This window comes from Peromyscus maniculatus, chromosome 7, assembly GCF_049852395.1.
Source record: "Peromyscus maniculatus bairdii isolate BWxNUB_F1_BW_parent chromosome 7, HU_Pman_BW_mat_3.1, whole genome shotgun sequence".
NCBI classification, from domain to species: Eukaryota; Metazoa; Chordata; class Mammalia; order Rodentia; family Cricetidae; genus Peromyscus; species Peromyscus maniculatus.
In genome coordinates, this window is record NC_134858.1 from 91599398 (window position 1) to 91618294 (window position 18897).

Consider the following 18897-nt stretch of genomic DNA (forward strand, 5'->3'; position numbering starts at 1 on the left):
TCTGCTATGTACTTACATGTAGCTTCTTTCTTAAACCAACTCCTTTCCATGTCATTAGCTTTTTTCAGAATTCAATTTATGATCCTACTAGTTCCAACATTTGGGGGTCTTCATTGCAGCTTAGGGTTTATCTTTCCATGAAATGTTCTCTTAGGGACTTCTTGCAATGACTCTGGTTCTGCCAAACATTTTATAGCCTCATCAGCTTTCTGAAACATGGGTGTAATGTTCCATAGTTCTCTCAACTTTGTGGATGCCATGCCTATAAACCTAATACTAAGTGGATTAATGATGCCAAATCTTTATACCAACTCAAGATAGAGCCCAGCTCTCTTGGCCCACTTAAGTAGTAGCCTCTGTGAGCTGACCCTGGAGAAACACATCCTTGGGTGGTTGTTTTTGACCAGAGAACTTCCTTCAGAGGAATTCTCAGTATAGCCTTTCCCATCTCAAATTAATTTCCATTTCCACTAATTGGACATTGATAAATGGTGCTTTGCCTTGAGGATATCTTCCTAATGTTCTAATGAAAAGGGTAGGATTTCTACATCACAGAGCTGATCTTTAACAATTATGCCTGTTTTTCCTGGGACTTCTTTGTCTGCAACTTTCTTTTTTTTTTTAACTTCTCAAATTAACTAAGTCAAGTTGAAAAGACATGAATACAAACACACTTTAATGTTTCAAAACTAGGCACAACACAATAAGATGTAAAGACAAACATACAGACTGTCCTTTCCATCAGTATAGCTAGTAATAGTCTTCATAAAAGTTATTAATTATGTGTCTATTTCTGCAAAGTAGGCCTATATGTAAACAAAATATTAAAATCCCAAGGTACTGTAATTTATCAAATTTGTGATATACATAGACGTACATACATGCTGAGAAATGTTTTAACTAATTAAAGTGAAATAGAATTTTAACAAAGAAAAACAATATGCAGCTGCGTAGTGGGGAAATGTTTCTCTTTTCGATTCCCTGGAAACTTCTGATTCAACCACACAGGAGTCTCAGGCTGCTGATATCAGCAGAACCAGGATGGGAGGTGACGGCTTCAAGTCAGGGCTCTGCAGTCTACTCTCACTACTCCACTTTGGGCTGTGTGAGTGATGCAACAAGTAAAAATGATTTCTTTTTAAATAGTAGAAGAAATGATATATGACTTAATAAAAATATTTTAAAAAATCATAGTTCAGATAATCCCATAGAGCAAAAAGGGAAATTCCAATCTCAGAATTATATGAACTAATTCAGATGGTGTGTCAGTCACATTTGATCATGTCTACTTTAATAAGTCATTTATGTGATTCAGTAGTTGCTGTCATTCGTTCTCTTATCTGTATATGATGTGAGCTTCTTAAACTGAGAAAACTCAGCTTCATTTTGTTGGCACTTGATACTTTGTTAGGTGAGGTTCTCAGTAAATGTTTGGTGAATGTCTGAACAGCTCAGCAACAGGACAGCACAGAAAACTGAGAGCAAGCCATCTCATTAGGTTTCTCAGGGACTGAAGGAAGTAAAATCTGCCAGTTATATGCTTGAATTTATGTGTGCCCAAAAGTCATAGATATAAACATAAAAGACATGAAGATATGTTATTATTTCTTCAACATTTAATGAAACATTACAGCTCCCCAGACTTCAGCCTAGACTCATCGGCTTTCAAAAAGATCAAATTGTCTGCAACTTTCATTTGCTCACATTTCTTTCTTTTTCTGTTTCTTTTTTTTTCTTTTCCTTTTATCAGATTGCACACTTCCCACAACTTTCTTCTGTATGTCATTGTATATTTGGTAAGAGTGGTACCACAGCTGAGGTACTACCCAGTCCTTAACTTACTACCAAATAAGCAATTTCATTTTTTAACTCATCCCCCTGAAGTTCTCAGGACACGGTTAGAATGAAGCCAGATTATTTGTCAGAATGTAACACAAATGGCTTCTAGTCCTGTTCCCAACTAAATCCCTGTTCCCCACTGAAACCTCATGAGCCAGGTCTCTACTGCCTACATTTTCCTAAGCATTATTGTCTTCCAGACTGTTATAAGAAAGGTCCACTAAGCTGTGCTTACAGAACTCTAGGATTTTGATAATCCACACCTCTAAATGCTCCCACATTCTTCCTGCAATCCTGTTTGAAAAGCTGGGGAACTACGTACATGGTTGAATTTGTCATAGCAGCAAATTTCATTCTTAGTACCAATTTTCTACATTAGTTATTTCCCTCATTGTGGTGACAAAACACCTGAGAAAAAGCAACTTAAAGGACTTAAAGGAGGTGGTGTTAATTTTGGCTCTCAGTTTGAGGGTATTCTCTTTCATGATGAAGAAGGTGCAGGAAGTAGACGGTCACTTTGCATCCACTTTGCTTGGAATGAAAGCCCAGGGAATGCTTCTACCCACATTCAGGATGAGTTTTCCTCAGTCAAGCATTTCTGAAAATCACCTCATAGAATAATCAGAGACATGTTTCAATGATGATTCGAAATCCAGTCAAACAGCCAAGAAAACAGCTATGTATCCATTAAAAATGCTGTACTTTAAAAAATATGTAAACCATATTTTAATTTTGGAAATCATATTCATCTTTATACTAACTACCACTTAAATTAATGGTAAAATAAGAATATATACTATTATATAGTGTTGAGAACAAGGATGAAACAAATCCCCATGTTAATGCACATTGAGTATAACCTTAGCCAATGAAGTTGTTCTCTCTGAACTCTGAATTTTCTCATGCAGAATATAAAATAAGTAAAATAAATACATAAATTTGATGATAAGTACTTACAGGAGCTGATGTCAAATATTTGGTCTTGGCATGTGTGTGGAGTGGGGGTAACTACTTGTTTTCTAGTGTTCTACCTAATAGTATACGCACAAAAGGATCTGTAATCAAATGAGAAACAAAATACAAGTATACATTCAAGTTCAAAATATTGTTTCTTCCAACCTCATCCTCACAAGAGACCAGATCAGGTGACAGAACAGCTGGCAGCCACGTTGCTTACCTCCACCCTTCACTGCTGCACAGTTTTCTCCATATCAAGGCTGCTGATGTAACTGAAATTTTTCTGTGCCCAACCTGGTCTGAAGACACTTAGGCCCAAGTAAACACACAGAGGCTTATATTAATTAAAACTGCTCAGCCATTAGCTCAGGCCTACCACTGACTAGCTCTTACACTTAAACTCAGCCCATTTTTGTTAATCTATATGTCACCATGTATTCCATGGTTTTACCTGTGTGTCATTACATGCTGCTCCCTGGATGGCGGGCTGACATCTCCTGACTCAAGCCTTCCACTTCCCAGAATTCTCCTCTCTGCTTGTCTCAACTATACTTTTTGCCTGCCTATTGGCCAATTAGCATTTTATTAAACCAGTGTACAAAAGCATTATTCCACAGCATGCTGATGCAGCAATTATTTCTGAGTAGAAATCTATCACTGATCTCTAATGACAAGAGGGGTGAAGGACAACATTTTATGTGTAATACTTGTGACAGCGAAGTGTATTTTGTCTTCAGGCACTATAATCACTAAGCAAAATATTCAGTTCTGTATATATAGCTCTACATTTTTGTTCTCAATCATTTTACTACTAAGTTGACCTGATTGCCTGCTTGGAGTTAAAAATAGCTTTGATTTGTTTTTTTCCTAACTCTTAAATCATCAAAGGTATGAAAGGAGTGCCAACTATGAGCTGAAATATTTAATCTTCAGATAAAACAAGTGGTCAGATATTTTTGACATGAGAACAAGATTAAAAGCTTGTCACATAGACCTAGCATAGTTAACTTCTGGAGGAGAATCATATTGTATATCAGCATCTCCCACCTATTGCTACCAAGTATTCTATGAGTCCCTAAGGATCCATAAGATATCACAGTGGGTGGTTAGAAAACTAGAAAGTAACCAAAGATCCTGGAGCAAAGGAAAGTTGGAAGAAAATAAGATAAATGGAAAAATGATAGTATTCAAGTCTTCTAGCTGGATTTATTTATCTTACGGATAAAAATCTCTATGATGCAGTTGGACTCTGCACTCTATTGAATTTGATTGATGGTACAAGATTCTTACCTACATCTGGGAATATCTTGAGGATTAAAAGATAACAGAAAGACGAGCACTATATCCCAATCACATAAGAATAAATCAAGTTAGGTGTGGTATAAGTTGAAAGCAAAGGATAATAAAAAAAAAAGAGACAGGAAATGAGGAATGTCAAAATTAATACACATATAATGACACAGAGAGCAGGATAAATAATGATGGGAAATACACCCCCCCCCCACACACACACACATCCTTGCTCATCAAAGGGAAAGAGCCAAGCTGGCTTTTGAAGCTGGTGTTTCTCACCCAGGGAGATCCAATAGACTTGCAAATCTTCAAATCTGAGGTAAAATATCAAGTGGTCACATGTATTCCTACAAAAGGGAATACTGGTTCAGTAAAAACAATTTGAGTTTAAGGTTCATTGTATTCTAATTCTATAGAAGTTCATGGAGATGTATACATTTTGGATGTTTTTTTGTTTGCAAGGTCTTTACCAAAAAAAAAAAAAAAAAAAAAAAAAAAGACTTAATTTAATGGGGGGGGGCAGAGGTTCATTAAATCTTAACTGAATGATTTGTTATGGTGTAAATAGGGTACAAATGATGCAAATACAGTCTACCACCTGTGGAGAGAGCATTTGAAAGTGGCTGAGCCTCCAGTGCCAGAGTGATCTGCTCAGAGTCAGCTGCACTGGCAAAGGAAAAGATCCTCCAATCCATCACACCACAATGAAACAGCTGTGTCCCAAGTACTTCTCTGTCCCTTCCCCTTCTGTAAGAGTTTATAGTATGTTCAGAAGAAGGCACTGCCAAGAAAGAATCTGAATCAAAGTTGAGTAATAATAATGAATTTGTCAAAAAGAATGAGTTACTAGAGAAACTGGAGCTCCTGTACACTGATACTGGAGTGTGAAATGAAATAACTGGTAGGAAAAGCCCCACAATGGTACTTCAAAAAGCAAACAGACAATACCAGCAAAATTTCAACTTTAGCTGCATAACACAAAATTGAGAGCTGGGAGGAGAGTCTCATAGAGTTTTGGGGGGGCAAGTATATCCAGAGCCTCATTATGCACAATAGACAAAGAGTAGAAATAACCGAAGTATCCAAGGTCAAAATAATAGTGAACAGAATGTAAGGTATACATTTTCATCTCCAACAGAGAGAGGGGTTCTGACACTCGCTGTTACATGAAGGAAACCCGAGGACATCTCGTAAAATGAAAGCCAGTCACTAAATGATAAACACACTATGAATCCACCTACACAGAATCCTTAGAGTAGTCAAAACTGTGGAGACAGAAGGTAGAATGGTGATTACTTCGGCCTGTGGTAAAATGGGACCTGGCAACTACTGTTTGGTGAACATGAAGTTTCTGTTTTGTGAGATGAAAAGAATTAGTGGAAGTCAGCTGCTCAGTATGGTGAATTTGCTGCTGAACTGTGCATTTCAAAATGATTAACACAGAACTTTCATTATGTTTCTTTTACCATGGTTATTTTTAATGGAGAAATGGATTATTCATTTTTCTGTTGACCTTGGGGACTATACATGTTATAATGCCAAGTGAGAAAATAGGTTATAAGTAATAAGTGTCTCATAATTCCAATTTTGGAAAACAACCAAGTGTAAATCAATGTTTCCCTTGTTTTTTAATTGACAGCTTCATAAATTAATAAAACAACTCTTTTTTTTTTTTGGTTTTCCGAGACAGGGTTTCTTTTGTGTAGCTTTGCGCCTTTCCTGGATCTCACTTGGTAGCCCAGGCTGGCCTCGAACTCACAGAGATCCGCCTGCCTCTGCCTCCCGAGTGCTGGGATTAAAGGCGTGCGCCACCACCGCCCGGCAATATAAAACAACTCTTAATTACTTTCACCCCCTCATCTCTCTCCTCTGTTTACTCTTCTGATGGAACACTTTTCAACAAGTCCTCCTACAAGTCCTCCTCTTACTTACATGTCTTCTTTTTGTGTATGGTTCACTGAGTTGACTAAGAGTTATTTGCGTGAGGCAGATGGAGGATATTTAATGGAGCACACATAACCTACATACAGCTACACCACCACAGTAAAGGATGCATCCGTCCCAATAACCCTTACTTGCCAATAGACACTCTGGGAAGGTGGAACCTCGTGGGTCCTTCACCAATCCATGATAAAAGGTTGAGGGTCCAATCTTGTGCAGATCTTGGACAGGTCACCACAGCATCAGTGAGTTCACGAATGCAATGACTAAATCATGTCCAGAAAGCTGCATGTCTCTAGTTTCTACAACCTCAGCTTCTACATTCTTTCTGTCCCCTCTTCTAAAATGCTCCCTGAGTCTTGTAATGGATGATACAGATGTTCTGAGTTTTCCACTATCTCTTACTCACTGTTCATCAGTCTGTTATGGGTTTCTGTAATAAGAAGCTTCTCTGATAAAGACTGGTTATAGCAGGAACCTCTAATGGTGGACTGGAGCTGGGGTAAATCAGTACTTTTTAAATGATTTCTGTAAATTCATAATACCACAAGGAAAGCTGTGCATGACACATCTAACTATTCATTTGAGTTATTTCAAGTGGGTGGTGACAGCTGAATTTGTCTTGTATGTCTGTATACTTTCTCACTTCACCAATGAGCACTTGTTTTGAAGGTAAATTACAAATAACAAAGAAAAATGAAAGTACATAGTTTTGAAATGGAGGGGGCTAATGTGCAATATTCTTCCCTTATCACAAATCCAGGTTCATCTGACACAAGCTACTTCCACCATCCTACCAAAGTTTGACTCCATTGAAATCAAAATTGTGTACCTAAAACATACCAGAGATGTTAGTACTATGTCCACCTTGGCCTTGTTCAAGGTCAGTACCCTGAGTCTGTCTCCAGAAGAAGTTAGAAAAACATCAACAAGGCAAGCAGGGAGTGGGAAAGTCTGAAGACTAAAGTAAAACTGATCCCTGAGAACAGAGAGGTCCAGACTGTACACTTTGCTACAGCATGATCATCAATTTTCTCAAGACACCAAGTGGTAGAAAGAAGCAAAAAAACCAAAAACAAACAAACAAACAAAAAAACAACAACAACAACAACAACAAAAAACCACTAAACCCAGTGGAATATCACTTTTGATTATGTCAACATTATCTGATGGGTATGACATAGATAGTTAGCCAGAAAACTCTCTGTAACTACAATAGAGATCCTGGATGTTGAACTTTCTATAAATAGCAATGTTGAGGGTAGCTTCTCAACACATTAAGAGAAAAATTTCTAATTTAAGGTCATTTAATAAAAAATGGAGAAAATGACACCATTATCTGAATCTAGACATAGTCACCCAAGTCTATTTGCAATAAAGATGAAAACAGGTGTCTGGGTCTGTCTCCAAATGTCTTTTAGCCAGGATGACTTGGAAAAAGGACATTGAACTGTCTATGGCTATATAAAGATGATGGTGTAGGCCAAGAGGGAATGTTTGATAAAAATATTGTTGAAATGATCCAAATGAAAAGTGATTGTTTCCTAGTCCTCTACAAGTATATGAGCAATATCATGCTAATATGCAATTAACGCCTATCATAAGAAGAAAGACCCAAGTCTGTCTACAAATCTGGATAGGATTTTGATATTTCAATGCAAAATACAGAATCCATAAGTAGACACTTGACCTTTACTTGACTTTTCTTTTTTGAGTGGCACAGTAAGAACACTAGGCCACTGGACAAGAAATATAGATTTACTTGTTATTTTTGTCAAGATCACAGATTTAAAAAATATTGTTTATAAATAAAAACACTGATAGTTAATAAAGATTTTGGTGGGACTTAGAAAATGACACCCCAAATTCTGAGGCTTTATAAATCTACCATAGAGTTTTAAGGGCTTTCTGACTGTCCCATTTCTGAGTGTCAGAAATTTGGGACTAGTGGTAGTCATGTTCTTTGTTCAATGCTAGATGTATTGTTCTCATTTGTCTCTTTGGTAAATTGTGTACCTTTTTTCCTATCTAGTATTTATCAGTTTATCTGAGGGGCCTATACAGTTCTTCCTCCATTCTTATATGCCCATTTAAGTTATAAATAACTAAATTAAGGAAAACAAATAATAATATTTTTAAAAATTGATTAAACCTAAGGTAAATAGAAAATGTAACTACGTTTAGTAGAAGACTTTCTGTGGTGGTGTATTGTGTCCCCAATATATTGTGTACCCTAATAAAGTTGATCTGAGGATCAGAGGAAAAAGCCAGCCACTGCAGTAGACGTAGAGGTCAGGCAATGGGAGCACATGCCTTTAATCCTATCACTCAGAAGGCAGAGATCTATCTGGATCTCTGTGAGTTCAAGGAACAGAGCCAGGCATGGTGGTACATACCTTTAATCCTAGCACTAACTATAAAGGTCTGGAAGTCTATACAGACAGACAGGAAGTGACAAAGCTGTGCAGGAAGAGAAGTGATGTAGCTGGGCAGAGAGGGGAAATGAGATGGCAGAACAGAAAGGCATATAGGTGTGGGTATACAGGAAGTAGGTCTCTTTGGAGCCTGGGGTGTCAGTGAGGTGAAGTGGTCTGTGGCTTTTCCTATTCCTCTGATCTCTCAGGTTTTTACATCAATATCTAGCTCCAGATTTGTTTGTTTTTTATTAATAAGACTTTTTATGATTCGAGTTACAACTTTCTATATAAAAACATTGAAAATCAAAGTAAAATAGAAAGCATTTATGAAAAGATAAATTACTATAAGTGATCATAAAATACAAGTAAAATTTAAATTAAAATACATGAACATTTATGAAAGTAATTGTGATATTTAACAAAATGAACCATTATGTAAAGTTGTTTAGAAGTCATAACAGTATTAAGAATAGAAAGATAAGATTCATGTAGGACAGATAAGGAGGGGTCTCCATCTCTAGTGACTGAGAGGTGTTTGCTTGAGTGGTATGGTCACTGTTCCAAAGAAAGATACCTGTAACCTAAAGGATGTATTTAGATGGAAAAGCTGTGGGAAATAGCTATGTTCTCTCTCCTCATAATGATCTCTGCCAATTATATCAGACTGACTAAGAAAGTGTTCCTGACTGCAAGCTTCACTCTGCAAGGGAGCCCTAGATACCCCTCATGTATGAGGACATGTCCTGTCCCAAGTGGCTTTTCCATTGTAAGTGGACACAAAGATGGACCATCAAAACAGAATGAGCCAAGAGTCTATGGAAATGGATCAATCACAAAGCATTTGGATGCTTAGCTAGTTGCAAATGAAAATACAATTGACTGGTAAATTACATTGGGCATGGCAGAGTTAACAAACCCACATTAGTCTTTATGTCTTGTTAATAGTGATTAATAGAAATATACGGAATGTGCACATTCTGCAGCTTGAGGATTAGCATCCTAATTTGCTCCAAGTTGCTGTGAATCATGATAGCATTACAGTGCCAATTGCTCAAAAGCTGGGTAGACCAGGATCCCTGCTCTGCTAACAAGACCAACGCACAGGCTGCTCTGAGATTCCTACAGTCCTAAGTACCATAACCTTCATTCCTTTCTCTATCCCCATAAACACCCCTCTCACTTAATACAGAAAGCTTGTCCTAGGATCTCAAACCCTCAAAACTAACCATTCTCAGAAAACGCTTTGAATTTCTAGATGAGTGGAGAAAATGAAGGGTTTCATTTGCCACTTTGGAAAAAAATAAAAGCAATTGGTCTTTTTCTAAAGAAATTTGTTACTGGTATTCATTCATTCTTACACAGGTGGCAGTGACCAGCTGTTCTCCAGCTCTTCTGAGAATGGAACAAAGGGAAATGGTGCTAAATTGCAAAGTTAGAGATTTTGTCAATTTCATAAATCACCAGGTCCCTGTTTTTTCATCTCCCACACCCCAGCCAGTTGTTAACCTTTTCAACTAAGTGTTCATTATCAGGTATTTCATTTTCAATTCCATTTATTCCTAAATAGGAGGGTAAGGACAGCCCCAGTCTTTGATTTATGGAAGTGCAGCGTACTGAACAAGTCCTCTTCAAATCTGCTGTTACGATGAAGCATGGCCTGTCAGAAGCGTGGCGCTGCACAGTGGAATGAGGACAAATGCTGACACACTTTTCAGTTCTGATGCAGCGAGCTCTGATAGCAAACACAGGCATGCATCCTCTCACTCTTATTTTGTCCATTCCTTCGCAAGCTGCATGGCCATGGGGCATTTCTTTATGCAGTTCTGGAGAAGCCCTGACAGCTAGGATGCTGGATATTACATGGAAGAGTCTGAGTTTATGAAATGAACCTTGTGAAAGTACACTTGCATCAAGTGGGGGCGGGACTGAGAGGCTGAGCATGGATGGCATTTAGTGGAGATGGACAATAGCAACGACTTGTCAGTGACATAAGGAGGGCTGCCACAATGATGTTAATGCTCCCTTCCCTAGTATCTGCCATCTAACTACCCCCAAAAGACAGTTCTTCCTTGGATTTAGAGAAAAAGGTCCACCAACAATCCCAGGGCAATCAAACAAGAATACCACATATGTTTCACTCAGAATCACCTAATAATAAAAAAAACAGAAATTTTAAAATGCACAGTAGAATTCATAAAATGTGTTTCTGTAGAAGAAAACTCTGTGGAATATTCCATTCTGTAAATAACATAATTCTAACTTAATCCAGGAAATCCCTCCACACCAAGTTGGAAAATGTGCTTACACGAGGCTTCTAGTTATCTCAGTTTGATTTTCCCTTAGAATGAAGTCTGCTCCAGTGAGGAAGTGTGACTCATTCAGCCGTCCTGACATCAAAACATCACCCAGAACAACAAACCATGTCAACTCTTTTGCAAAACACCATCACATCTCAGTACCATCCAATTCGCTTGGCTTTGGTTCTTCCATTTTCCCAGATTGTGCAAGTAAAAGAGTCGGTGGAGTTAAGGCTGAGCCACTGCAGTTTCTATAAACAACCACATTTCTGCAATGATACACATCAAGAAGGAACAGAGTCAGTCTGAGAGCCAGCTCCCCATACAAGACCTCTGTTCTGAAAGAGCCGCAACACTGTAAGCTGAGAAGTCTATCATTGATTTATGGGTGTGAGAGCATCAAGATGAAACGACCAAGAAAAAAGATTCAGACCTCTAAAATCACCTTTCTCTCATAGTGATGGTTCCTTCATAGGACTCTTAAAAAACAAAAGAATTGAGCAATTTAACAATGTATTACTTCTAAGTGCTCATTTACATATACATATGCCATTACTTTATGAATATTCAACTCAGCATTTTATACTCTCCCCAATTGCATATTCATACTCAGATGCATTATGAAAAATATCTGTAATAGACTAAAATGGTGACTTTTAACATCAAAATATGGTACCAAGTCTGAGTATAAAAATTTAGCTCCATGTACTGCTCTTCCAGAGGACCTGAGTTCAATTCCCAGCACCCATGCCAGGTGGCTCACAACCACCATAGCTCCATCTTCAGAGAATCTAACGCCTCTGGCCTTCTTAAACACCCCCACACATGTGTGTATCCCTCGACACCTGTATACATACACATAATTAAACAGTAATTTAAAAATATTTTAAAAATGTATCTCTCTTTTGTATCATAATTATTGTGTCTCATCTAATGCCTGGTGTTAATAAGTGCAGTGGGAGAGTCAAAATACATAAAAGAATACTGGACCGACCCCAAAATCAGCTGGTAAGTAATAGAGCTCCACATCCTATTGTTAACTTAAAATATGGCCATGTATGAGCAATAGAATACCACATACCGAAGGTCTGTCTCACTTGAAGCTGCCTCAGAGCCTCGGTGGGACATTCTGTTCAAACTTTCCCATGGTTTAGTAACACTGAGTAAACATCCCAGGCTCATATGAGAAATCCCCATGTGTTCTGGGTTTGCAACTGACATTAGTTCCACGATCTCATCAATTATTCCTCTGAGCCTGGAAGGGTGACAGGTTATAAATTTGCTTACTTTGTTCTACACATCTCTCTAGCCTCATAGCAACTTTTCAATTGGGCAAATTATCTTTCAGCAGCCATTAGAGTTGACAGGCAGGCAGGGGGAGATGAGGAGCCTTGGCGGCCTAATTATCCCAATGACCAAACTGCTTAAACTCTGGAGCCTGATAAGAAGACTCTAAATGCAAGGCACTCCCTTTGCTTATATGGAGGAGTGTCATTATATCCTCTAGACGTATACTTAATGAGATAGTTTAGGTACTTGGAATAGAAAAGAGCTTGATTACAACGGCCAGCATAGTTAAGAGCACATTTATTGTGCTTTTATGTATCTAAAATGCACTTTCCCATCATAAGAAAGCAAATCTGCTGGCTGATAAACTCCTTTACTAGAAAGATTCTATCACACACATAAATCCCTTAGAGGATAACAAGTGTTCTGTATGATAACTATTATAATTATAAGCATTTGTTAAGATAGCTTCAAACACTCTTATCACAGGAAGCTTGATTGTAACAGCGGGCTGATCATTACAGACTGGCTCATATCAGAACAGCCTATCTGGAGCATTTCAGAAATGGAAGAATAGCTTTTGTGTTGACTGCTAAACCCCCAAAGGGCTGAGTTTGTGGTGTAAGTACTCCGAGGAAGTGTGGGGAGAGTGGAGGCACCAGCTTTGAGGTCCAGGATGTGTCATTATCAGAATCTCTCAGGATTGATAACGCATCTGTGGCACTGGGAAGGTAGTGGCAAAGGCTGACGCAGTTGGCAACTGCTGACACTGCAGATCTGGGGCCTCAGGACCGCACTACATGTCAGGATGTTACGCCCATCACAATGGGTATATTAATGCGACACAATTATAATTAATTTTGCTTTAAATAGCTCTGCATTTATTTTCACCTTAATAATTCAGCAAAACAACAAGTTTCCAGGCCAACTCTCAAGTTCCCTCATCACTCCAAAATTTGGTTGTGTCCACTTCAACTCACTCACCACTAATAGCCCTTGGAATCTACTGAAAGTTTGTTTCACAGACCATCAAAAGGAGTGCAATTTAATGAATGGTCACATTGTGTCAAATGCTTTCTTGAGCTGAAAAAAAGGGAGCAAAACAATCGAAACATAGAATTGATGCTTCATGCACCAAAATTTTTAAAATTTGTATATTTGTAACCATGCTGTTTGATGCATGCTGCGAATCTGAGGAGAAAAATTGTAACTTTGACAGGTACATGAGAGGCTTTAGATGATATGAAAGGATGACCCTCTACTCTGAGCCATGGGAGCTTATCAGAGTACAGCAGCTTATGCTTCAACAGCTTATGATTTCAGAAGTTAGGATTAAATAACTGAATAAACATGATATCACTTTAGGAAATAGTAATTAAGATCAGTGTAAGAAGCCACATCACCTCTTGAAAACCATCTTACTCAGGGGTGGTGAAGTTCCAAGATATGAATCCTCACACTCTCACACACAGTTAATAATTATTTATGAATCTGAAACATAAGATAAAATTCAGAGCTGGAGACACCAATTTCTAACTTATAAGCTTTTAGTGATTACTGCCCTGATAGAAGTAATGAAAGAACCACAGAAAATGAAACCAGGAGAGGAAAAGAGAATCTCAGAACATTGCATTCAGAGGAGGCACAGGAACTTATGAATACTAAAACATTATCAAGTTACTTGATGAAAACTATTTTCTAAAACTCAGTGACTTTAGTTCTGAATACGCAATCATAAACACATATGATCTGAAATCCTGGGAGATGATTCATCAGAGCAACAGTTGTGCATGGATAGTGTGCATACTGGTCATTTATTTAAAATAATCTATTTTCTACTTTTATGGAATACAATTTAATCATATTTTTACAATAACAATAATATAATGGCCTTTTACAATGATCCAAGTACTGTCTTCATACCTCCTCCTTTAGATACTGACAATGGCAAACCTCCACCTCATTACCATGTGGATCGAGAACCTTTCATCCTGACATTGATGACAGCTTTTACCACTACTGCTTGCCCACCCTGATCCTCTATTTTTTCACACATTTGAATCTAGACATCATGGGTCATGTCCAAATCCCACTCAGTGCCTGCAACCAAATCATCATTCTCTCTTCAGAAGTTAATGCCAACTGGTTTCCTAGACTTCAAAACCTTAGTTCAGATCAGTCCTTGTCAGGAAGTACAGGGGCATTTACATCTACAAGTACTGGACATACATACTGCCCATTCTCTGCTGTGGGTCAGATTTGCTCAGTGATAGCATTGGTATTGCCAAAACTTTCAATCAGCCTCTAACACCAGACACTGCAAGGACAGATCATGAGTCAAGACTAAGAGAGAAAACAACCACTTATTCAACTATCAAGTCAGAGGACCAGTACAAACTGGCAGTAATGGTGGACACATGTTAAAGTAACATTATACAGATTCAACAGGTTATGGTTAGGAATATGTATATTATATGTGTATGCATGCAAATACATATTTGCATACAATAACAATTAATGAAAAAAAATCAACCATGAATTTGAAAGAGCATGGGAAGATTCACTATATGGGAGTGTTCAAGAGGGAGGAAAGAGAAGGGAGAAATGCTGTAATTAAATCACAATTTCAAAAAAAAATAATAAGCCAACAAAAATCACCATAAGCCCATGAGCAATAACCTTAACAAAGTGTCAATAACAGAAGCCTGAACACAGAGACAATGATGTAGCTTAAATTAAGAGATCTGCTTGGGAGGTATCCAGACAGTGGGACCTGGTCCTGTCCTCAGTGCATGAACTGGCAGTTTGGAATCTGGGGCTTATACAGGGACACTTGGCTCAGCCTGGGAGGAGGGGACTGGACCTGCCTGGACTGAATCTACCAGGTTGAACTCAATCCTCCGGGGAGTCTTTGCCCTGGAGGAGATGGGAATGGGGGATGGGCTGGGGGGAAGGTGGGGTTAGGTGGATGGGAGGGGGGAGAACAAGGGAATCCGTGGCCGATATGTAAAATTAAATTTAATAAATTAATTTAAAAAATGAAAAATAAAATAAATAAAAAAGAATGATTTTTAACTAAAGATACTGCCTCAATAGGATGGACATAGTAAAAACAAATATATGAAAATTTATCATTGATCTCTATCATTTTAAACTTACTAATATACAAGACAGATTAATTGAGATGTCTCTGTTATGAATACGTGCTAAAACATTTCTTAGGCCAGTATGATCTACATGATACATGGCACTATGACATGGGGTAATATGTGCCCTGAATAAGATAAAATTTAATTCAAGGAGTTCTTCAATTTCACAGGAAAAAATAATTGAGATTCATTTAAATCATATCACTATTAATAAATCTAGTATGATCTTGTCTGAGTGGTTTTGTTTGTATTTTCATCTGAAACAAAATAATTACACATTCCAAACATCATGATTATATTTGGGTTTTGTGGCAAACTACTTTCTAATATAGTTGGCACTTAATTGTAGTGGGTAGCCATTCCAGCTTTGATCTGGAAGTTCCAACCCCTATTGATGCTTCAGTAACTGTCACGCCTACAAGGTGGGGCCAAGGGAGGGCCCTGAAGACCTGAGATCCAGATGCACTGCCTTTTCTTGGTTCCTGGACCCTGGACACTAGAAGTATACCGAGCAAAGTTCTCCAGAGAACACCGCCAGACTGCGCTACGTCTTCCCCAGACCCTGCAACCTACCTATCCCTTCATTTGTAAATTATGCCACTAAATAAACCTCCCTTTTAACTACGTGGAGTGGCCTTAATAATTTCACCAATACTTAGTCCTTACCTGGGATTAGCAACAACTTGTATAAGCAAATTTCAATACTGATTGATGCACTGTTGGTTAAGTCAGCTGATTTTGTTGTTGTTAGACAAGGAGAAAGGAGTCCTCTCTAAGACCTTGGTCAGCTGCACAGAAGCACAGTCATGTCTGAGGTTGCCCACAACTCCACAGCTTTGGAATGATGTTGATCCTTGGCCCATACTCTCTACACACTGGCCTGTCAGCACTTTAGTTTCATGGATGTGTGATGTCTTTACATCTTCCTGTTAGCTTCAGTTCATGTGTTACCCACTGATGCATGTTTCCTTGATATTTTTTGTTTATGGGTTGAAATTGGTGCTTGCGAAATAGGTTGAAGGCCTAACTCCTACTATCTCAGAATGATTGTATTTGGAAACGGTATGATTGCAAATACAATTAATTAAAATGAGGTCATTAGAGTGGATCTTTATCTGTTATATCCCATGTCCTTCTAAAGGGAGAAATAAGGAAATATGGAGAAATTATCATAAAGGCACAGAATAGCCACATAAAGATGGAGAAGAAGATTCCATCTACAATCCAGCGGAGGAGCAGAACATCCCACATAGTTTTCAGGATAAAGCATTCCTTCTGTCTTGATGTTGGACTTCAGCTTCTGAGACTGTGGGACATTCATTATTGTTTCAACTACTCAGTTTATGATATTTATTTATGGAGGTCTGGGAGACTATATACCATTTGTATGAAACATGGTATTTCCTTCTCACATATAAACTTCCAGAACTTAAATTAAACAGTATGTAGACAAATTTCTAAATGGTCTTATTAAATAAAGAACATGGAGCCATGTAGATGTAACCAATCGTCTTATTAAAATAAGAAACACAGAGCCAATGTAAAAGAGAAAGCCGAGAGGTCAGAGCTCAGAGATAAAATCTTATCTCCTGCAGTGCTCCTAGCTTCCCCGAGAGAGAGCTACTTCCTGTTTGTCTGTGTTTAAATAGTCTTTCTGTTCTGCCTTCTCATTGGTTGTAAACCCAAACACATGACTGCCTCATCACTGCCTGTAAGTACCGCCCTCCAGGTCTTAAAGGCATATGTCTCCAATACTGGCTGTATCCCTGAACACACAGAAATCTACCTAGCTCTTCTAACCATCATGCTCTTGCTATGGCTCTAATAGCTCTGACCCCAGGGCAACTTTATTTATTAACATAAAATTAAAATCACATTTCAGTACAAATAAAATATCACCATAGGGCCAGAAATTTGGGTTAAAGTCTAAGAGAGATCAGGGAAATACGGAAAGCCACAAGCTAACCTCACCTCACCAACTATGTGGGTTCCAAGGAAAATGACTTCCTGTCTACCCAGGCTTATATGCCTTGCTTTTCTGACCTCTCATTGGCTCTTAGCCCAGCTACCTCACTTCCTCTTCCTACACAGCTCTATCATTGTCTGTCTGTACAGACCTCCAGGTCTCTATGTTTGGTCCTGGGATTAAAGGCGTGTGTCACTTGGCTCTATTCCCTAGTGTGGCCTTGAACACACAGAGATCCTGCCTGCTAAAGGATTAAGGGCATGTGCTGCCTGACTTCTTTGTTTACTTAAAATGGCTGACCTTTTCGCCCTGATCTCCAGGCAAGCTTTATTTATTAAAACACAAATAAAATACCACCATATTTCAGCACAAATAAAATATCACCACAATAGTATTACATTTTGCATTCAAATTATCTTCCATGTTAAAGAGTCATTCTTTTCAAAGAACAAGTGTATGATCATATAGAAATTCTTCCCAATTCCCAATCTGCATGTGAAGCATCTCTTTCTGAAAATGTCTCAGTTAGATCTCATTGTAGAACCCATTACCTTGAAGCAAGGATATAACTCTTATTGATCCACAGTTTCTTTGTTAGCACTATGTGTTAGAATTTATCATATAGGGAATGTACATACCATTTAACAAGTAAAGTACATACCATTTAACAATAAAACCTGAATTCAGACACTCTTGGCATCAACATAAAAAATCTGGGCATAGCAGCATGCAACTTGGAATTTGAGCTCTGAGGAAGTAGAGAATGAATATCCCTGGACTTGATGGTCAGCCAGTCTAGCTAACTTGGTGAGCTCTAGCTCATTGAGAATGTGTTTAAAAACTTGAGGGGGAACTCAATAGAGGAACATGCCAGTGTTAACCTCCAGCCTCCACATTGACCACACACACACACACACACACACACACACACACACACACACACACATCATACAACAAAGAGCAAAAGAAGTAGGAAATTATCGTACAGGATTATTCTAAAAATTAAACAAAACAGCATAAGAGAAAGTGTTTGAATTGCTAATTTTTAAGATCTTTTTCATTTGCAATAGAATTATAGTTTATAGTATGTGTCACCATAAAATTCTATGGGCTGTCTGCAAAACTGGAAGATGTTAATGACTCAAATTTTCTTGTGTATAACTCTCAGGAATGACCTATGAATATGGTTTATATTGTTTTTCTTTATATATGACATCCCCTCACACAGTTCTCACCTAGCCAAGGAGATTTTTCTGAGTTTATCCTGATCAGTGTGACTTACAATCACACTAAGAACCTTAGTGTCACCTGACAAGATGACAATAAGTGTCTCCTTGGCACTTCACCTTCTCCATCACTTAAGAAAACCTTACATGGGTACTGTTATAGAAATTATCTCTAAGGCAGAGCTCCACATCTGAGTGATGAGAACAGGGAGTAGATGCGTTGAGACTTGGTGCCCTCATTCCACAGGGGTGGCAGATACCTCTTTCCTTGAACAGTCTTTCATATGCCTGAGTTGACAGTGAGAGTCTTCTGTTAAAATATACTTATGTCCATGTAAAATACACTTCTCCATCAATATTTGTGGCAAGAGAAACATAAGACATTATAGAACAGGACACAGAGGACAGTCAGAAATACAGGCCAGGCTGTTAAGTGTTCAAGGCCCTCCCATAGAATTGTATTTCCATAAGCTAGGTCCCATCTCCTCTTTTCCATAGCTTCTAAAAACATAGTCAACAGCAAGG